Below are 23,162 nucleotides of genomic sequence, written 5' to 3'. Positions count from 1 at the left end.
TCAGTTGGTCCTCATCTGCATGTTCTTAATCTAACATGCCAGCTACGGCCCCCCGACCCTGACACAACAGAGGAGTCACGTATCTGACTCAAGGTCACAGAGCCTGTCTCCAGAGCCCTCCATTAACTTCGGCCCTCTGTGCTGCCCCCCGCCTCGGACCTACTCCAACTGTGGCCTCAATTTCTCAGAGTAGGACCACCTCCCTTGTTTTAAATATTATGCGCAACTAACGCAACCTAAGACCACACGACAGTCACGTCCTGTTTGGGCACTTGGACATTGCTAAGTGCGCATCCATGTCTACTCTCCTCTTCCTTGCTGAAAGGGTTCATTAAAGTCACAAACCTGGAGAAAAATTCGGCAAGGGAGGTAGGGGAGGCAGGGAAGGGTGGACAGGCAGGAAGAAGGCTAAGAGTAAGAGAGGGCCAGACTCAACAGGAAGCAGGTGAGGGATCGACGCGTGAAGCAGCAAGCGGGTCAACACGGAGCAGTAAGGACGGAGCCACGTGCAGGAGTGTGGGCCAGTTAAGGGCACATCTCGTGCGGGCACACGTGGGCACACCTCACAAATCGTGTTCCGGTTCGGTTAGTCCTATGCGTCCTCAGGGGCAGTCCAGTCACTGTACTCTGTCATCCAGAACGGTACCGGCTCACAGCAGCCCTTGAAAACTGTTAACCACTAACAGGTACAAGCAACCGAGGAGACAAGGGTCGTGTTCCTTAGACATGGAGGGGAATAGAACAAGTCGGATCTCTTCAAAGACATCCGCTCTGGTCTTGTTTCCATTCTTTCTTCTCTGAGACCAGAAACCTTAATCACTTTTTTACGTCTCTGTGTGCTCTGCTCGGGCTTCCCAGGTGGCTCAGTGGTAAAGAATTCACTTGCAGTGTAGGAGCCATGACGTGCCCCCTGGGTTGGCAAGATCCCCTGGAGGAGGAAATGGCAAGCCACTTCAGTGTTCCTGCCTGGGAAATCCCATGGACAGAGGAACCTGGTGGGCTACAGTCCTTGGGGTCACAAAAGAGTTGGCCAGGACTTAGGAACTGAACAAGTGCTCTGCTCACAGTCTCATCACCACCCCACTTCGTCTCCACTTAACAAGACCCACTCTTGCTTGGAGGGCATTTAGAACCAGTGCTGTGGATATTTTCTTTATCACTGCTGCTTGTGGTGTTTCTTGCTCCTCGGAACTTAGAACATTATACTTTGCATCTGTCATAATGGCCCCGTGCAGTCTCTTGATGGGTTTATTATTTAATTTTCATCAGCTAATTTTGCTCCCAGAAAAAAAGCTAACAACATGCTACTTCATATAATTCATAGTAGCATAACAGTTTTTTCTTAACCTACTGCATATTGTTTCTGCTTTTTGAGACTGTAAAGCCTCAAGAAAAAAATAACAGCTCTAGAAAATTTAACCATTAGGTTTTCTTTCGCACTGAAGCCTGAAATATGAAAATACAAATAAGCGGGCTGCAACCTCCAGGACAAAGTAAGTCGGGCATTGCTCAGTCTGGAGAGAATCCAGTTGAATCCAGTTTGACATTAATTTTTTGTTTTGAAACAACTGTGCTGAGACTGAGAAAGATCTAGTCTAGAACCTATGAAAAAGAACAGGAATTTCTGACCCTTAAGCAATGTTTCAAAGAGCCCACTAGAAATCATAAATCTAACTCACCATAAAATTGCTCCAGCCATAACAGCACAGTTCTTTGCTTTTAGCTGAAATAACAAGAACCCAGTGAGATTATATTAGTTGTGCTGAGGAAGCAGAAACCTCTGCATGTCGGTTACATTTTTGATTAGTAAAGGCAAACTGAATTAACATTTCACAAGTACAATCTTTGATAGCAAACAAAATCTTTTAAAACAAGAATCCTATTAGAAAAAAAATAATTAAAGTTCTTTCATAGTAGTTGAGGAGGAAAAAGCTCCAAAAGACTTAAAAATAGAGGCTATTGTCTTAATAAGGATCCATTTACTGAGACCTTACTGTGTGCTTTACGTCAAAACGTTCTCCTTTAAAGCTCACAGCTCCATGAACGTACTATTACCTTCAGATAACTGACGAAGATGTGTCCCTTGGACTGCAAGATCAAATCAGTCAACCCTAAAGGAGATTGGTCCTGAATATTCATTGGAAGGACTGATGCTGAAGCTGAAACCATACTTTGGCCACCAGATACGAAGAACTGACTCATTGGAAAAGACTCTGGTGCTGGGAAAGATTGAAGGCAGGAGGAGAAGGGGGCAACAGAAGATGAGACGGTTGGATGGCATCACCAACTCGATGGACATGAGTTTGAACAAGCTTCGGAAGTTGGTGATGGACAGGGAAGCCTGCCATGCTGCAGTCCATGGGTTGCAAAGAGCTGGACATGACTGAGAGACTGAACTGAACAGATGAGGAAACTGAGCTCAGAGTTCAACAGCTTGTTCAACTGGTAAACACCACATCTAACAATCAAACTCAGGACAATTAACTCCAAACTTGCCCTTAATCACCATATTTACTGTTTGATTCATCTCTGTTCCCTCACTGGGTTGGAAAACCTTTGCCTGCCCAACAACTACAGGAAGTGGACTTTCCATTAGGTTCAAATTTGGGAAAGAAGGCTCTTGGGAAAAAAACAAGACCCTTGGTGCCTATGTACACGCATCTCCCACCAGACTCCTGGCTTTCAGATCAGGTCTGGGGAAACGTGAATCTTCCAAGAACTCTGAATTCTGGTGGCACAACTGTTTAAGGACCCCACGCTCTGTGGTCTGGTGATCATAACCTCAAATTCTTCATTCTGCTGTGTTTACTACGTATCTTCTCTTGACCACTGAGGTCATTTTATCAGTATTCAACACCAAACTCATGAAGAACTGAAGGGCAGGATGAGAAAGTTGTACATGACACTCTTTTCAGCATTGCATGCTATCTACTTTGGCCACCTGATGAGAAGAACTGAGTCACTGGAAAAGACCCTGATGCTGGGAAAGATTGAGGGCAGGAGGAAAAGGGGACAACAGAGGATGAGATGGTTGGATGCCATCACACACTCAATGGACATGAGTTTGAGTAAGCTCTGGGAGTTGGTGATGGACAGGGAGGCCTGGGATGCTGCTGTCCATGGGATCCCAAAGAGTTGGACACGACTGAGCAACTGAACTGACTGACTGATGCTATCTGCCCATCTGTCTTTTTTTTTTTTTTCCTATTGTTGAGGTAAAAAGATAGTCCAGGACAGGGCACAGATATTGGTCAATGAATGACCCAAAACAAGGAGGAAGGTGCAAATGCATTTCTGGATTCAAAAAGGTCACTTCAGGCCCAAAGGAGGGGTCCATTTCTATTACTTGGGATCCTCAGCGATACCACTGTCTGACAGCAGCCCCTCTGCCAGGCTGAGGATCGACAACACTTCCTTTCACGATTCCTTACCGTTAGGAGCACAGTGTGTTTGGGCCTGTAGGCTTCCTGTTGTTGAATGTTTTCTGGTGAGTCCAGTTCAGTTCAGTTCAGTCACTCAGTCGTGTCCTACTCTTTGCAACCCCATGAATCGCAGCATGCCAGGCCTCCCTGTCCATCACCACCTCCCGGAGTTCACTGAGACTCACGTCCATCGAGTCAGAGATGCCATCCAGCCATCTCATCCTCTGTCGTCCCCTTCTTCTCCTGCCCCCAATCCCTCCCAGCATCAGAGTCTTTTCCAATGAGTCAACTCTTCGCATGAGGTGGCCAAAGTACTGGAGTTTCAGCTTTAGCATCATTCCTTCCAAAGAAATCCCAGGGCTAATCTCCTTGCAGTCCAAGGGACTCTCAAGAGTCTTCTCCAACACCACAGTTCAAAAGCATCAATTCTTCGGCGCTCAACTTTCTTCACAGTCCAACTCTCACATCCGTTCTAATTTCAAGGTTTTCAACCTAAAACAGAGGCCAGAACACAGCCTGAAATCAACAGATATTATCTTGCAATTTTCTAGGCTTGAATTATCTAAGACATTTACGACTTGATCACGGTGGCAAAGCTGACTCATGGCACTTTCAGTTACAGAACTCAAGCAGCAGAAAAGAATGCATGACTACACTGCCATGAACTAATTTTGAATTAGGTAAAGGTAAACCAATGTATCTGGTTACTTATTTACTTAACATAAAGATGAAAGTGATCTAACCTGGCAACCATAAAAATTCTCAGAGGTTAAGCAAATGCAGAGTGACTTTTGAGAGGTAGATTTCAGAAAAAACTAGCTAATGCTTTTGGAAGACTGTTTTATAAAGTGAGGGACAAATGGATATATCCAGATTCAGCGAAGGTAGGGGTTGCATACAGACTGTCTCCAATCTCCTCCGGAATTACAGCCTGTTTAAAGCTGTCATTCTACTAAGCACTAAAATCCACCGTGATAATGCGCAAGTCAGCTAAAGCACTGTTGTGCTATTATATGCATAAATCTTTGTTATTTGCATTAGAAAGGCATCAATTACCTCATACTACAATGTGTAATTAAGAAACAAATGTACCAGTTTGCTTAGCCTTGCAAGATAAATACTGGGATTACAGCAAGAATAAAAGTTGTGATTTTAACTAGCCACATTTCAATGCTGACTGCAAGAAAACCGAGTACTACCTAAGCTGGGTCTTTTATATGGTAAGGATGAAAATACTACATACAGCAAGTTGACTAGTAATTATACTTTCACGTGAAGAAAATAACCATTCAATTTCTAAGGCACTAGAAAGTTTGGAATGAATGAGCTTCACGCAGACAGAATCAAACAGGAAAATTCACAAGCTACTAGTCAGAAAGGACCCAGAAATCTCCAGTATAATGTTTCTCTCAATGATGAAAAAGAAGCGTTCAAAAAAAAAAAAAGAAAGAAAAAAAAAAAAGAAGGGTTCACTCATTTGGTGACTGGTTGTGTGCATATTACGTGCTAAGGATGGTTAGGTAGGAGGGCAGGCTGGAGATAGGAAGGCTGAATAGGAAAACATGTGGCTAGAGGTTTAAGTGATAAGGATTTAGAAGAGCCACTATGATGAGCCTGGAAAATCCCAAGGACGGAGCAGCCTGGTAGGCTGCAGTCCACGGGGTCGCTAAGAGTTGGACACGACTGAGCGACTTCACTCTCTTTTCACTTTCCTGCATTGGAGAAGGAAATGGCAACCCACTCCAATGTTCTTGCCTGGGGAATCCCAGGGACGGGGGAGCCTGGTGGGCTGCCGTCTATGGGGTCACACAGAGTCAGACACCACTGAAGTGACTTAGCGGCAGCTATGATGAGCAGGAAAGCTGACCTGAGACAGCTGGAAGAGATGAAGAGCCATTTGTAGTATCTGTGGCATTTCCAGCAGTAGGCGTTCAATGATTGCTGAAATTACAGGTGAAAAGGGACGCTGGGCTGGAAATGAGACCTGGGCTCTGCCCTAGCTCTGCCACTAACCAAGTGGATGGCTGTGCCTTGTCATGTAGCATCCTAAAGGGTCTGCATTGTAAGTTCTCTTTTTGTTCATAAAAACACTTAAAGAGCATGCTTCTGTAGATGGAAACAGAACTGTGTTTGAGTGTCTCCTGTGGAGGTATGGGTCAGCAGTGGCCTGCCACAGGGGCAGGGGCTCTGGGTGCAGCAGACCTGGGTATGGCATAAGCCCTCTTGGAGGAGGTCGCCATTAACCCCACCATAGAGCTGCCAGAACTTACACAGGCCTGCGGAAACAGACCCTTGGAAGGCACAAATGAAACCTTGTGCGCACCAGGACCCAGGAGAAAGGAGCAGTGACGACGAAAAGACTTGCCTGGGAGGGTCCAGGAGTCTCTGGTGGAGGCGTCTGTCAGTGGCGGCCTGCTGCAGGGCTGGGGGCACTGAGTGTAGCAGTGCCTGCACGGGATCTTTTGAAGGAGGTTGACATTATCTTCACTACCTCCACCATAGTGTGAAGAAGTGAAGTCGCTCAGTCTTGTCCATCTCTCTGTGACCCTATGGACTGTAACCTACAAGTCTCCTCTGTCCATGGAATTTTCCAGGAAAGAGTACTAGAGTGGGTTGCCATTTCCTTCTCCAGGGGATCTTTCCTACCCAGGGATCGACCAGGGTCTCCCGCATTGCAGGCAGATGCTATACCCTCTGAGCCACCAGGGAAGCCACCATAGTTTGGCTCCAACACCACCCTTATGGCAGAAAGTGAGGAAGAACTAAAAAGCCTCTTGATGAAAGTGAAAGTGGAGAGTGAAAAAGTTGGCTTAAAGCTCAACATTCAGAAAACTAAGATCATGGCATCTGGTCCCATCACTTCATGGGAAATAGATGGGGAAACAGTGGAAACAGTGTCAGACTTTACTTTTTTGGGCTCCAAAATCACTGCAGATGGTGACTGCAGCCATGAAATTAAAAGAGGCTTACTCCTTGGAAGGAAAGTTATGACCAACCTATATAGCATATTCAAAAGCAGAGACATTACTTTGCCAACAAAGGTCCATATAGTTAAGGCTATGGTTTTTCCTGTGGTCGTGTATGGATGTGAGAGTTGGACTGTGAAGAAGGCTGAGCACCAAAGAATTGAGGCTTTTGAACTGTGCTGTTGGAGAAGACACTTGAGAGTCCATTGCACTGCAAGGAGATCCAACCAGTCCATTCTGAAGGAGATCAGCCCTGGGATTTCTTTGGAAGATCAGATCAGATCAGTCACTCAGTTGTGTACGACTCTTTGCGACCCCATGAAACCCAGCACACCAGGCCTCCCTGTCCATCACCAACTCCCGGAGTTCACTCAGACTCACATCCATCCAGTCAGTGATGCCATCCAGCCATCTCATCCTCTGTCGTCCCCTTCTCCTCCTGCCCCCAATCCCTCCCAGCATCAGAGTCTTTTCCAATGAGTCAACTCTTCACATGAGGTGGCCAAAGTACTGGAGTTTCAGCTTTAGCATCATTCCTTCCAAAGAAATCCCAGGGCTGATCTCCTTCAGAATGGACTGGTTGGATCTCCTTGCAGTCCAAGAGACTCTCAAGAGTCTGCTCCAACACCACAGTTCAAAAGCATCAATTCTTTGGTGCTCAGCCTTCTTCACAGTCTAATTCTCACATCCATACACGACCACAGGAAAAACCATAGCCTTGACTAGACGGACCTTTGTTGGCCAAGTAATGTCTCTGCTTTTGAATATGCTGTCTAGGTTGGTCATAACTTTCCTTCCAAGGAGTAAGTGTCTTTTAATTTCATTGCTGCAGTCACCATCTGCAGTGATTTTGGAGCCCAGAAAAATAAAGTCTGACACTGTTTCCACTGTTTCCCCATCTATTTCCCATGAAGTGATGGGACCAGATGCCATGATCTTCATTTTCTGAATGTTGAGCTTTAAGCCAACTTTTTCACTCTCCACTTTCACTTTCATCAAGAGGCTTTTTAGTTCCTCTTCACTTTCTGCCATAAGGGTGGTGTCATCTGCATATCTGAGGTTATTGATAATTCTCCCAGCAGTCTTGATTCCAGCTTGTGTTTCTTCCAGTCCAGCGTTTCTCATGATGTACTCTGCATATAAGTTAAATAAACAGGATGACAATATACAGCCTTGATGAACTCCTTTTCCTATTTGGAACCAGTCTGTTGTTCCATGTCCAGTTTTAACTGTTGCTTCCTGACCTGCATACAAATTTCTCAAGAGGCAGGTCAGGTGGTCTGGTATTACCATCTCTTTCAGAATTTTCCAGTTTATTGTGATCCACACAGTCAAAGGCTTTGGCATAGTCAATAAAGCAGAAATAGATGTTTTTCTGGAACTCTCTTGCTTTTTCCATCATCCAGCAGATGTTGGCAATTTGATCTCTGGTTCCTCTGCCTTTTCTAAAACCAGCTTGAACATCTGGAAGTTCACGGTTCACATATTGCTGAAGCCTGGCTTGGAGAATTTTGAGCATTACTTTACTAGCGTGTGAGATGAATGCAATTGTGCGGTAGTTTGAGCATTCTTTGGCATTGCCTTTCTTTGGGATTGGAATGAAAACTGACCTTTTCCAGTCCTGTGGCCACTGCTGAGTTTTCCAAATTTGCTGGCATATTGAGTGCAGCACTTTCACAGCATCATCTTTCAGGATTTGGAATAGCTCAACTGGAATTCCATCACCTCCACTAGCTTTGTTTGTAGTGATGCTTTCTAAGGCCCACTTGACTTCACATTCCAGGATGTCTGGCTCTAGGTGAGTGATCACACCATTGTGATTATCTGGTCATGAAGCTCTTTTTTGTGCAGTTCTTCTGTGTATTCTTGTCACCTCTTCTTAATATCTTCTGCTTCTGTTAGATCCATACCATTTCTGTCCTTTATCAAGCCCATCTTTGCATGAAATGTTCCTTTGGTATCTCTGATTTTCTTGAAGAGATCCCTAGTCTTTCCCATTCTGTTGTTTTCCTCTATTTCTTTGCATTGATCGCTGAAGAAGGCTTTCTTATCTCTTCTTGCTATTCTTTGGAACTCTGCATTCAGATGTTTATATCTTTCCTTTTCTCCTTTGCTTTTCGCTTCTCTTCTTTTCACAGCTATTTGTAAGGCCTCCCCAGACAGCCATTTTGCTTTTTTGCATGTCTTTTCCATGGGGATGGTCTTGATCCCTGTCTCCTGTACAATGTCACGAACCTCATTCCATAGTTCATCAGGCACTCTATCTATCAGATCTAGGCCCTTAGATCCATTTCTCATTTCCATTGTATAATCATAAGGGATTTGATTTAGGTCATACCTGAATGGTCTAGTGGTTTTCCCTACTTTCTTCAATTTAAGTCTGAATTTGGCAATAAGGAGTTCATGGTCTGAGCCACAGTCAGCTCCTGGTCTTGTTTTTGCTGACTGTATAGAGCTTCTCCATCTTTGGCTGCAAAGAATATAATCAATCTGATTTCGGTGTTGACCATCTGGTGATGTCCATGTATAAAGTCTTCTCTTGTGTTGTTGGAAGAGGGTGTTTGTTATGACCAGTGCATTTTCTTGGCAAAAGTCTATTAGCCTTTGCCCTACTTCATTCCGTATTCCAAGGAATTCTTTGGAAGGAATGATGCTAAAGCTGAAACTCCAGTACTTTGGCCACCTCCTGCGAAGAGTTGACTCATTGGAAAAGACTCTGATGCTGGGAGGGATTGGGAGCAGGAGGAGAAGAGGACGACAGAGGATGAGATGGCTGGATGGCATCACCGACTCGATGGACAGGAGTTTGAGAAAACTCTGGGAGTTGGTGATGGACAGGGAGGCCTGGCATGCTTCGATTCATGGGGTCACAAAGAGTCTGACAAACAGTCGGACTGATCTGATCTGAAATAACAGGGAGGGAACATAGCCCCACCCATCAATAGAAAATTGGATTAAAGATTTACTGAGCATGGCCCCACCCATCAGAACAAGACCTTTCCCCCTCAGTCAGTCTCTCCCATCAGGAAGCTTCCATAAGCCTCTTATCCTTCTGCATCAGAGGGCAGAAGCCTGAAAATCACAATCAGAGAAAACTAACCAGTCGGATCACATGGACCATCAGTCAGTTAAGTTCAGTTCAGTCGCTCAGTCATGTCCGACTCTTTGCAACCCCATGAATCACAGCACGCCAGGCCTCCCTGTCCATCACCAACTCCCAGAGTTCACTCAAACTCACGTCCATCGAGTCAGTGATGCCATCCAGCCATCTCATCCTCTGTCGTCCTCTTCTCCTCCTGCTCCCAATCCCTCCCAGCATCAGAGTCTTTTCCAATGAGTCAGCTCTTCGCATGAGGTGGCCAAAGTACTGGAGTTTCAGCTTCAGCATCAGTCCTTCCAATGAACACCCAGGACTGACCTCCTTGTAGTCCAAGGGACTCTCAAGTCTTCTCCAACACCACAGTTCAAAAGCATCAATTCTTCAGCACTCAGCTTTCTTCACAGTCCAACTCTCACATCCATACATGACCACTGGAAAAACCATAGCCTTGACTAGAAGGACCTTTGTTGGCAAAGTAATGTCTCTGCTTTTGAATATGCTATCTAGGTTGGTCATAACTTTCCTTCCAAGGAGTAAGCCTCTTTTAATTTCATGGCTGCAGTCACCATCTGCAGTGATTTTGGAGCCCAGAAAAATAAAGTCTAACACTGTTTCCACTGTTTCCCCATCTATTTCCCATGAAGTGATGGGACCGGATGCCATGATCTTAGTTTTCTGAATGTTGAGCTTTAAGCCAACATTTTCACTCTCCACTTTCACTTTTGTCAAGAGACTTTTTAGTTCCTCTTCACTTTCTGCCATAAGGATGGTGTCATCTGCATATCTGAGCTTATTGATATTTCTCACAGCAATTTTGATTCCAGCTTGTGCTTCTTGCAGCCCAGCGTTTCTCATGATGTACTCTGCATATAAGTTAAATAAACAGGGTGACAATATACAGCCTTGACATACTCCTTTTCCTATTTGGAACCAGTCTGTTGTTCCATGTCCAGTTTTAACTGTTGCTTCCTGACCTGCATATAGGTTTCTGAAGAGGCAGATCAGGTGGTCTGGTATTCCCATCTCTTTCAGAATTTTCCACAGTTTATTGTGATCCACACAGTCAAAGGCTTTGGCATAGTCAATAAAGCAGAAGTAGATGCTTTTCTGGAACTCTCTTGCTTTTTCCATGATCCAGCGGATATTGGCAATTTGATCTCTGGTTCCTCTGCCTTTTCTAAAACCAGCTTGAACATCAGGAAGTTCACGGTTCACATATTGCTGAAGCCTGGCTTGGAGAATTTTGAGCATTACTTTACTAGCGTGTGAGATGAATGCAATTGTGCGGTAGTTTGAGCATTCTTTGGCATTGCCTTTCTTTGGGATTGGAATGAAAACTGACCTTTTCCAGTCCTGTGGCCACTGCTGAGTTTTCCAAATTTGCTGGCATATTGAGTGCAGCACTTTCACAGCATCATCTTTCAGGATTTGGAATAGCTCAACTGGAATTCCATCACCTCCACTAGCTTTGTTCATAGTGATGCTTTCTAAGGCCCACTGGACTTCACATTCCAGGATGTCTGGCCTTGTCTAACTCAATGAAACTATGAACCATACATGTAGGGCCACCCAAGACGGACAGGTCATTGTGGAGCGTTCTGACAAAATGTGGTTTGCTGGAGAAGGGAATGGCAAACCACTTCAGTATTCTTGCCTTGAGAACCCCGTGAACAGTATGAAAAGGCAAAAAGATAGGACACTGAAAGATGAACTCCCCAGGTCAGTAGGTGCCCATATGCTACTGGAGATCAGGGGAAAAATTATTCCAGGAAGAATGAAGAGATGAAGCCAAATCAAAAACAGCATCCAGCCGTGGATGTGACTGGTGATGGAAGTAAAGTCCGATGCTGTAAAGAGCAATATTGCATAGGAACCTGGAATGTCAGGTCCATGAATCAAGGCAAATTGGAAGTGGTCAAACAGGAGATGGCAAGAGTGAACATCAACATTCTAGGAATCAGTGAACCAAGATGGACTGGAATGGGTGAATTTAACTCAGATGACCATTATATCCAACTGTGGGCAAGAATCCCTTAGAAGAAACGAAGTAGCTATCAAAGTCAACAAGAGTCCGAAATGCAGTACTTGGTTGCAATCTCAAACACAACAGAATGATCTCTGTTCATTTCCAAGGCAAACCATTCAATATCACAGTAATCCAAGTCTATGCCTCGACCAGTAACGCTGAAGAAGCTGAAGTTGAACGGTTCTATGAAGACCTACAAGACCTTTTAGAATTAACCCAAAAAAAGATGTCCTTTTCATCATAGGAGAGTGGAATGCAAGAGTAGGAAGTCAAGAGATACCTGGAGTAACAGCAAATTTGCCCTTGGAGTACAGAATGAAGTAGGGCAAAGGCTAATAGAGTTTTGCCAAGAGAACGCACTGGTCATAACAAACACCCTCTTCCAACAACACAAGAGAAGACTTTATACATGGACATCACCAGAAGGTCAACACCGAAATCAGATTGATTATATTCTTTGCAGCCAAAGATGGAGAAGCTTGATACAGTCAGCAAAAACAAGACCAGGAGCTGACTGTGGCTCAGATTGTGAACTCCTTATTGCCAAATTCAGACTTAAATTGAAGAAAGTAGGGAAAACCACTAGACCATTCAGGTATGACCTAAATCAAATCCCTTGCCATTATACAGTGGAAGTGAGAAATAGATTCTAGGGATTAGATCTGATAGATAAAGTGCCTGGTGAACTATGGACGGAGGTTTGTGACATTGTACAGGAGACAGGGATCAAGACCATCCCCAAGAAAATGAAATGCAAAAAAGGCAAAATGGTTGTCTCAGAAGGCCTTATAAATAGCTGTGAAAAGAAGAGAAGCTAAAGGCAAAGGAGAAAAGGAAGGATATAAGCATCTGAATGCAGAGTTCCAAAGAATAGCAAGCTGAGATAAGAAAGCCTTCCTCAGTGATCAGTGCAAAGAAATAGAGGAAAACAATAGAATGGGAAAAACTAGAGATCTCTTCAGGAAAATTAGAGATACCAAGGGAACATTTCATGCAAAGATGGGCTCGATAAAGGACAGAAATGGTATGGACCTAACAGAAGCCAGAAGATACTAAGAAGAGGTGGCAATGCACAGAACTATACAAAAAAGATCTTCACGACCCAGATAATCATGATGGTATGATCACTCACCTAGAGACAGACATCCTGGAATGCAAAGTCAGGTGAGCTTTAGGAAGCATCACTACGAACAAAGCTAATAGAGGCGATGAAATTCCAGTTGAGCTATTTCAAATTCTAAAAGATGGTGCTGTGAAAATGGTACACTCAATATGCCAGCAAATTTGGAAAACTCAGCAGTGGCCACAGGACTGGAAAAGGTCAGTTTTCATTCCAATTCCAAAGAAAGGTAATGCCAAAGAATGTTCAAACTACCACACAATTGCACACGCTAGCAAAGTAATGTTCAAAATTCTCCAAGCCAGTTTTCATTCTAGTCCCCAAAAAAGGCAATGCCAAAAAATGTTCCTTTCTTGCCTCTTCGGGTTTCTGGTGATCCCAGCATTCCAGAGCTGTGACCTTGTCGCTCCTGTTTCTGCCTCTGTCCTCACCTGGCCTCCTCTATGTCTGTGCTCCTTGCCTTCTCTCCACTACTGTAAGGACACTCACTTGTGATGGCTTTTAGGACCCATGCAGATAGTCTCTCTGGGTTGTATTTATCTTCAAATCCTTAATTTAGTCACATTTGCGAAGACCTCTTTTCTAGATAAGAAAGTGAAAGCGGCTCAGTCGTGTTCGACTCTTTGTGGCCCCATGAACTGTACAGTCCATGGAATTCTCCAGGCCAGAATACTGGAATGGGTAGCCTTTCCCTTCTCCAGGAGATCTTCCCAATCCAGGGATCGAAGCCAGGTCTCCCGCATTGCAGGTGGATTCTTTACCAAGTGAGCTATCAGGTTTCTAGAAAAAGTAGCACTTAAAAATTCTGGAGGATAAGACTTAGTATCTTTCAGTTCAGTTCAGTTGCTCAGTCATGTCCGACTCTTTGTGACCCCATGGACTGTAGCATGCCCGGCCTCCCTGTCCATCACCAACTCCCGGAGTTTACTCAAACTCATGTCCAGTGAGTTGGTGATGCCATGCAACCACCTCATCCTCTGTCATTCTCTTCTCCTCCTGCCTTCAATTTTTCCCAGCATCAGGGTCTTTTCAAATGAGTCAGTTCTTTGCATCGGAGAAGACAATGGCACCCCATTCCAGTACTTTTGCCTGGAAAATCCCATGGACGGAGGAGCCTAGTAGGCTGCAGTCCATGGGGTCGTTAGAGCTGGACACAACTGAGCAACTTCACTTTCACTTTTCACTTTCATGCATTGGAGAAGGAAATGGCAACCCACTCCATTGTTCTTGCCTGGAGAATTCCAGGGACGGGGAAGCCTGGGCTTCCATCTATGGGGTTGCACAGAGTCGGACACGACTGAAGTGACTTAGCAGCAGCAGCAGCAGTTCTTTGCATCAGGTGGCCAAAGTATTGGAGTTTCAGCTTCAACATGAGTCCTTCCAATGAACATCCAGGACTGATCTCCTTTAGGATGGACTGGTTGGATCTCCTTGCAGTCCAAGGGACTCTCAAGAGTCTTCTCCAACACCATAGTTCAAAAGCATCAATTCTTAGGTGCTCAGCTTTCTTTACAGTCCACTCTCACATCCATATATGACCACTGGAAAAACTATAGCTTTGATTAGACAGACCTTGGTCCACAAAGTAATGTCTCTGTTTTTTAATATGCTGTCTAGGTTGGTCATAACTTTCCTTCCAAGGAGCAAGCATCTTTTAATTTCATGGCTGCAATCACCATCTGCAGTGATTTTGGAGCCCTGCCAAATGAAGTCTGACACTGTTTCCGCTGTTTCCCCATCTATTTGCCATGAAGTGATGGGACCAGATGCCATGATCTTCATTTTCTGAATGTTGAGTTGTAAGGCAACTTTTTCACTCTCCTCTTTCACTTTCATCAAGAGGCTCTTTAGTTCTTCTTCACCTTCTGCCATAAGGGTGGTATCATCTGCATATCTGAGGTTATTGATATTTCTCCTGGCAATCTTGATTCCAGCTTTTGTTTCATCCAGCCCAGCGTTTCTCATGATGTGCTGTGCATATAAGTTACATGGGATGGTCATTATTCAGCTGGCCCCAGGAGGCAGAATGTATCCCCCATTATGTTTTTGTTTGTTTTTCTTTTATTCTTATATTTTCAAGTGAATCAATATTTAAAGATATAAAAATATACAGAGATCAATGTTCTAATTTTTAAAAATTTAAATACTGAAAACCATAAAATATCTTTCAGTCCATGTCTTCCCATGTCTTGCCTTTCCTGCTTATCCAGATTCTCGTTTATTCTTTCAAGCCTCGTCTCGCCATCTCTAGTAAGTCTCCCCTGAGAGCGCTAGCTTTTGCTGGGCCTCTCTTCAGAATCCCACAGAATTATCTTTTTTATTTTTTAAAATTTTTTGGCCTTGCTGCTCGGCATGTGGGATCTTAGTTCCCTGACCAAGGATTGAACCTGTGGCCCCTGCGGTGGAAGCCCAGAGTCCTAACCACTGGACCGCCAGGGAAGGCCCATGATAGCACATCACGCTCTTTTGGTCATCTTCCTCTGCATGGTCTGGCATTTAAAGTGTGAGTTTGTGCATGTATGAACGTGAATGTGCGATCTTCCCATGTACAAATAAAATCCTGGAGCGTCGGTTTCCGACTCTGTGGTCTTCTGCTCTCTAGAGGTCTTAAAGGTGTGGTAATGTGTTTAGCACAGTTTCCCACAGTCAGGGGCATAGCTAGAGATGTGAAAATGAATGAGACATTGTCCCTATTTACAGGGCATTCAGAAGAAGGAGAGAGATACAGTCACATAACCACAGAAATGTCAATACACCTATGTAAGTGCTTTGAGAGAGACACACTCAGCGTGTCTGTGTACCTAGGAGGATGCCCTTCACAACTGTTGTTTCAAAAGTTTATCAGTCGTCACATATCTGCCCCCAATGTCTTCACAGGAAGATGTCGTATTTTCCTCTTAAGTTGAGATTTTATCAACGTAATATGGTGATTCTAGATGTTGCCTACTGATCAGAGTTGATATAGTGTCCTTGATTTTTAGAAATGAGGAGTTTGTAAGTTGATAAATGTAACTTGGCAGGTGATATCTTTCAAAACCTGGGAGTCCATTGCAGGGGGGATGAAGAAATGGCATAAAAGGAATCACCTTTCTAGTGGGCAGTGTCTTAAACGTACACGTATTGTACATATTGCTGTTCATTACAGGCCAATGGTGCCCCTCGCCCAGCTCCCTGAATTCAGATGTTTAAGTCCTAGCCCCTACTGCTCAGAATGCGGCCACGCTGGAGATAGGGTGTTTGTTGTTGTTCAGTGGCTCAATCGTGTCAACTCTGTGTGACCCCATGGACTGTAGCCCGCCAGGCTCCTCTGTCTCTGGGATTCTCCAGGCAAGAATACTGGAGTGGGCTGCCACGTTCCTCTCCAGGGGATCTTCCCCAACCAGGGATCGAGCCCACGTCTCTCTTGCCTCCTGCATTGCTGGTGGATTCGTTAACAACAGTGCCGCTTGGGAAGCTCCCGTCTGCTCAGGCTGCCGTCAGAAAGCAAACCGAGTGACTTAAATGACAGACATCTGTTTGCTCATATTCCAGAGGTTTGGAGTCCCAGATTAAGCTCCAGCGGGGTCAGTTCTCTTTCAGGCTGCTATTATGGATGGCTGCCTTCTCACGAAGTCCTCACATGGCATTTCCTTGGTGTGTGGTGTGCGAGGAGAGCGCAAGAGAAAGGAGGAGAGAGACCACTCTCTGGTGTCTCTTAAAGCAGTGGGCCCCAATTTTTTTTGGCACCAGGGACCAGTTTTCTGGAAGACAGTTTTTCCATGAACATAGGGGGTGATTTGAGTGCTTTACATTTATTGTGTACTTTATTATTATTACATTGTGATATATAATGAAATAATGACAAACTCACCATAATGCAGAATCAGTGAGAGCCCTGAGCTTGTTTTCCTGCAACTAGATGGTCCCATCTCGGGGTGATGGGGAGACAGTGGCTGCTGCTCCCCAGTGCTAACATCACCTCTTCAACTCCACCTGAAATCAGTAGGCATTAGATTCTTGTAAGGACCACTCCACCTAGATCACTTGCACGCTCAGTTCACAGTAGGATTTCGCTCCTATGAGAATCTAATGCTGCCGCTGACCTAACAGGAGGCAGAGCTCAGACAGTACTGTGAACAGTGAGGAGGGGCTGTAAATACAGATAAAGTTTGCTTGTTTCCTCACCTGGGCTCCTAAGGGGCCCATGGTCTGGGGGTTGGGAATCCTTGCCTTAAAGGACACTAATCTTATCAGATCAAGGCCCCACCCTTATCTCATTTAACCTTAACTTCTGTATAGGGCTTCCCAGGTGGCTCAGATGGTAAAGTGTCTGCCTGCAATGCAGGAGTTCAGTTCTGTTCAGTTGCTCAGTTGTGTCCGACTCTTTGTGACCCCATGAATCACAGCACACCAGGCCTCCCTGTCCATCACCAACTCCCGGAGTCCACCCAAACCCACGTGCATCAAGTCAGTGATGCCATCCAACCATCTCATCCTCTGTCATCCCCTTTTCCTCCTGCCCTCAATCTTTCCCAGCAACAGGGTCTTTTCCAATGAGTCAGCTCTTCACATCAGGTGGACAAAGTATTGGAGTTTCAGCTTTAGCATCAGTCCTTCGAAAGAACACCCAGGACTGATCTCCTTTAGGATGGACTGGTTGGATCTCCTTGCAGTCCAAGGGACTCTCAAGAGTCTTCTCCAATACCACAGTTCAAAAGCATCAATTCTTTGGCACTCAGCTTTCTTTATAGTCCAACTCTCGCATCCATACATGACCACTGGAAAAACCATAGCCTTAACTAGATGGACCTTTGTTGGCAAAGTAATGTCTCTGCTTTTGAATATGCTATCTAGGTTGGTCATAACTTTCCTTCCAAGGAGTAAGCGTCTTTTAATTTCATGGCTGCAATCACCATCTGCAGTGATTTTGGAGCCCAAAAAAGTAAAGTCTGACACTGTTTCCACTGTTTCCACTGTTTCCCCATCTATTTATCATGAAGTGATGGGACCAGATGCCATGATCTTTGTTTTCTGAATGTTGGGCTTTAAGCCAACTTTTTCACTCTCTTCTTTCACTTTCATCAAGAGGCTCTTTAGTTCTTCTCACCTTCTGCCATAAGGGTTGTATCATCTGCATAGCTGAGATTATTGATATTTCTCCCGGCAATCTTGATTCCAGTTTGTGCTTCCTCCAGCCCAGCATTTCTCATGATGTACTCTGCATATAAGTTAAATAAGCAGGGTGACAATATACAGCCTTGATGTATTCCTTTTCCTATTTGGAACCAGTCTGTTGTTCCATGTCCAGTTCTAATTGTTGCTTCCTGACCTGCATAAAAGTTTCTCAAGAGGCAGGTCAGGTGGTCTGGTATTCCCATCTCTTTCAGAATTTTCCACAGTTGATTGTGATCCACACAGTCAAAGGCTTTGGCATAGTCAATAAAGCAGAAATAGATGTTTTTCTGGAACTCTCTTGCTTTTTTGATGATCCAGTGGATGTTGGCAATTTGATCTCTGGTTCTCTGCAATGTGGGAGACCCAGGTTCAATCCCTGGGTTGGAAGATCCCCTGGAGAAGGAAATGGCAACCCACTCCAGTACTCTTGCCTGGAAAATTCCATGGGTGAAGGAGCCTGGTAGGCTACAGTCCATGGGGTCGCAAAAGGGTCTGACACGACTGAGCAACTTCAGTTTCACTTCTGTATAAGCCCTATCTCCAAGTATAGTCACATTGGGATTTAGGGCTTCAACAGGACATGTGAATTTGGGACTTGGGGGCACAATTCAGTCCACAACATGTGGCCCATCCAGGCTTAAAGTAATTTGAGAACAAAAGGCTCAAAAGATGGTTAGTGAACACAAGTCTCTGTCTAGATATGAACTATAGACAGTTCTATTTTAATAAAAGTATATTTTGAATAAAAAGTGGATATAGGCTATTGGACAGCAAATATAAGTGGAATGAGATAATCTGAGGTTGTGTGTCTACATTATGATGTGCAGAATACTTGCTCTGCGCTGCATTAGACAAAGATACCACAATCCTTGGAACCTTTCCCAGAAGAACATGTTGCCTTTCAAATATCTGTAATAGCAATAAGCCACCCAATCTATGATTTCACTTAATTATTTCTATCATTGCTTTGTACTTTAGGTTCTTTTCTTGCCAGCAAAACTTACATTTGGCATAGACTTCCAAATGCAGAATAAATTTTTAATATTTATAATTGGAAAAACTTCATAGGGAAAGAGCGTCTCAGAGCAAGTTCTTAAGACAGACCCTAAAGGTGGACAGGGCTTCCCAGGTGGCGCTAGTGGTAAAGAACCCGCCTGCCCATGCAGGAGATGTAAGAGATGCGGGTTCAATCCCTGGGTCCGGAAGATCCCCTGGAGGAGGAAATGGCACCCAACCCAGTATTCTTGCCTGGAGAACCCCACGGACGGAGGAGCCTGGTGGGCTACAGGCCACGGGGTCACAAAGAGTTGGACACGACTGAAGCGATTTGGCACAAAAGTGGAAAAAAGTAGTAGGTGAAGTCCCACATTATAGAGATGATGGTGTTCTGACTATCATGTCACTTGAGTTCTTTTTAAATGAAGAATAATCAGAATACTTTTTTTTTTTTTATCGCTCTGTGTGGTGGGCATGTGGCATCTTAGCTCCCTAACTAGGGATCACACCAGCACCCCCTGCATTGGAAGACAGAGTCTTAACCACTGGACCACCAGGGAAGTCCCACTTTTGACTTCTTTTACAATAAAAAAGCAACATTGTGAGAGAGGGATCGTGGAGAGATGAGCAGTTAAAGAAACTAAATACGACACATAAAGCCTTGTACTGAGAATCGCAAGAACTTAATAGTGAGACAGACTAGGTTGCAGTCTACACAGATTCTGCGTGGAGATAAAATCCTGACAGCTGTATAGTTTGATGATTATGATTTTCAGATGAAATATATACCTGGGTATGGCTTCCCAGGTGGCTCCATCCGTGGGTCCGGAAGATGCCCTGGAGGAGGAAATGGCAACCCACTCCAGTATTCTTGCCTGGGAAATCCCATGGACAGAGGAGCCTGGTGGGTTGTAGTCCATGATGTCACAAACAGTTGGACACAGCTGTGTGACTGAGCACACACACACGCAAATATCTGGGTGAAATATAATGCAAGTATACTGGAGACATGGTGCATATGATTTTCACAAGAGAAAACTGAAGACGGTGTCAGAGGTCGATGTGATAGTTTTTATCTACAACTTTGTCTTAGCCCTCCCATACAGTACCAGGTGATGAAGTCTGTTCAAGAAGAATTCTGGCTGGAGAAAATGAATATGCTCATTGTACATTAAAAATACGAACCCTTATACTGCGCCCTAGAAGCCACTTATAGAACAATGTTGATACCCAGGGGAAAAATCCCACCTATTCTCTAAGCTGCAAATAAAATACCATAGGTGGACGCACTTCTAGAACGGTGGACTAAGGGCCTCCAAAAATCAACTCTTTTTTAAATTGTAAAGAAATATTTATTTGGCCGCATCACATCTTAGCTGTGGCACGCGGGTTCTGTAGTTGAGGTGCGTGAGCTTAGTTGCTCCGTGGCATGTGGGATCTTAGTTCACCGACCAGGGATCGAACCCACTGTATTACAAGGTGGACTCTTAACCACTGGACCACTAGGGAAGTCCTCAGAAATCAACTCTTTTATAAAAGCAGCTAGACCAAAGTACATGAAGCAAAAAACAACAGGATTGAAGGCAGGAAAAGACAATTCAACAATAAAGCTTGAAGACTTAGATATCCCCGTTTCAATAGTGGATAAGTAGGCAGATGATCACCAAGAAAATAGATGACATAAACAACACTTTAAACCAACTGAAACTAACAGACATCTGTAGAACACGCCACTCAACCAAAACAGAGGGCACGTTCTACTCAATCGCACGTGGAACATTCCCAGCACATATGTCAGGCCATAAAATAAGCCACACAAAGTTGAAAGGACTGAAATCACATGAAGTATGTTCTCCAACCACAGTGGAATGAAATAAGAAATCAATAACAGATGGAAATTTGGGGAATTAAAAAATATGAAATTTAAACATCACACTCATAAATAATGAATAGACCAAGATAATTGCACAAGAAATTGGAAAATACTTATGAGATGAATGAAAATTAAGCCACAATATACCAGAACTTAAGAAAAACAGCAAATTCAATCTTAGAAAAGAAATCTCTATTACAAAGAAAAAAGATCTTATGAAAATCACATTTAAAGTTCCTGAAGTTATAACACTCTTAATTTTTTTCTTTGGCTGCAGTGGGTCTTAGTTGCAGCCCATGAGATCTTCTGTCTTCTTTGGGGCCAGGAACTCTTAATTGCAATATGTGGGATCTAGTTTCCTGGCCAGGGATCAAACCTGTGCCCCCTGAATTGGGAGCATGGAGTCCTAGACACTGGACCACCAGGGAAGCCTCACCCTTGGGTTTTAATGAAGTTGGTTTTTGTCTGGTTTGCAGGCTCAGTGGTTCTCTCTTTAGAAGTCTCTGTTCCATTCATTCGGGTGATGAGGCCGTTGCGCACGTTAACCTTGTATTGCTCTCTCTGCTGCAGGAATATCCACGTGAGCTTCTCCAACATGGGCAGTTAGCACTGGCTGGGGGAGGCGGCGGCCCAGGGGCAGCTTCCAGCCACCGTGAGGGTCTCACCTGAAGTCTCCTTCTTGCAGCCCCTAGACCGCTGGGGAATGGGGCTCCCTCCTCTTTGGCTTTGCGAGTGGCCTGAGTGTGGCTGCTACCTGGATGTGGAAGACTGACAGCAGCAAAGGCCTGAAAAGCTTGGTGTGGGGACAGTTGTTGCTCACTGAGCTCCTTCTGGAGCTGACTTAGGCGTCTTCCACTCCTTGCCCCGAGGGCTTCCGAGGTGGCCTAGTGGTAAGGAATCTGTCTGCCAACGCAGGACATGCAGGAGATGTGAGTTTGATCCCTGGGTTGAGAAGATCCCCTGGAGGAGGAAATAGCAACCCACTCCAGTATTCTTGCCAGGGAAATCTCATGGACCAAGGACCCTGGCGAGCTACAGTCCACTGAGTCGCAAAGAGTCAGGCACAACTGAGCGACTGAGCACACACGCTTCTCCTTGTCCCTACCCAAGCCTCTTACATGTATAACTTGAACCAGGGGTGCTCGTTTCCTCAGCAACTGCCTGAGCGCCTGGTACCTAATGTTCGATGAGCACTGGATGTATTTGAACCAGCTCTATGACCTGGGTCAACTCATTATTTTATATCCCTGGGCTTCCTTCCATCATCTTTTCTGCCAAATAGGGACCTTGAACTGGATGCTGTCCTCAAGGTGACTTTAACTCCAAACTGCTCATCTTCAACATGTGAATGTCACTTCCTAATAGCTTCATCAACAACTCTTTCCATTCCCCCCACCCCAAAGACAGCTGTCAGCACAGCCCAGGGTTTGGGGAGATGAATCTAGTCTTAGAAGGCACAAATCATTTCTCCCATCTTCATGTCTTTCACACCTAAGGCGAGAATGATTGTTAGCATTTAATGATTTGTTGACCTGTAGGAGGTACCCAAGACTACTTTCAGGTTCAAAATTCTCAAGAAGGATTTGCAAATTCAGAAAGCTTTTATACTCATGATCACATTAATTACCATGAAAAGACACAGATCAGAATCAGCAGACATTAAGAGGCCCAGAGGGCAGAGTACAGGGGAGCCCTGGTGTGGGACTCCCAGCTGCCCTCTCCCGTGGAGTCGTGTGGACAGAGTTCCATTCTCCCAGGAGTGAAGATGGAGAGAAGAGGGTGAATTTGAGGTATATTTAATCTGACTTGAGGATGTGTGCGTGTTAAGTTGCTTTAGTTGTGTCTGACTCTTTGAGACCCTGTGGACCAGAGCCCGCCAGGCTCCTCTGTCCATGGGGATTCTCCAGGCGAGAATACTGGAGTGGGTTGCCACGTCTTCCTCCAGGGCATCTTCCCAGCCCAGAGGCTGAACCCGCTTCTCCTGCAGCTCCTACATTGGCAGGTGGATTCTTTACCACTAGCACCACCTGGGCAGCCCCATAGGAACTGGCAAAACGTGAGCATTGATCAAATTTTAGGGATCACATGATAGGAAAGTCAAGGATGACCCCCAGTTTCCTGCTTATGAGAGAGGGAATGTTGGAGGGGGTCTGAGTCTGGGGAAGGACAGGGAAGGATGGAGACAGTGAGTTGGTTTTGAACATACTGGTATGAGGTGACTGTGATAAGCCCATGTGGGTCTGAAGTTCACAGAAGAGTTGGAACTGGGAATCACAGGTGTTCAAAGAAGTATCAAAGCCTTGTGAGTGGATGAAATTGCCTGGCGGTGGAATTTAGAGTGGGAAGGCACGTTCTTAAGGAGTTCCACTGTATGAGTCTCTACTAGAGACTGGAGACTGAGGACACTCAGCCAGAAATACAGGAAGAAAACTAGGGGGAGATGTCAGTGTTTCAAGAGAGAGGGGATGGTTAGGGGTGCTGACTGTGCTGAAAGGTTAAGTAAGA

General features: G+C 44.7%; 1 long non-coding RNA gene across 1 annotated transcript; it reads right to left on the bottom strand.

Annotated features, from left to right (window-relative positions):
* Positions 1-687: 687 nt before the first annotated feature.
* On the bottom strand, positions 688-3,952 carry LOC132345371 (uncharacterized). The gene is made up of 3 exons (XR_009494713.1): positions 3,432-3,952; positions 1,680-1,723; positions 688-928 (listed from the first exon to the last, which is right to left on the bottom strand). It is a non-coding gene; the product is annotated as an uncharacterized lncRNA (long non-coding RNA).
* Positions 3,953-23,162: the final 19,210 nt, after the last annotated feature.

This window comes from Bos taurus, chromosome 5 (assembly GCF_002263795.3).
Source record: "Bos taurus isolate L1 Dominette 01449 registration number 42190680 breed Hereford chromosome 5, ARS-UCD2.0, whole genome shotgun sequence".
NCBI lineage: Eukaryota > Metazoa > Chordata > Mammalia > Artiodactyla > Bovidae > Bos > Bos taurus.
The sequence above is the reverse complement of the archived record's forward strand: the minus strand, read 5'-3'. Positions and strand labels throughout refer to the sequence as shown.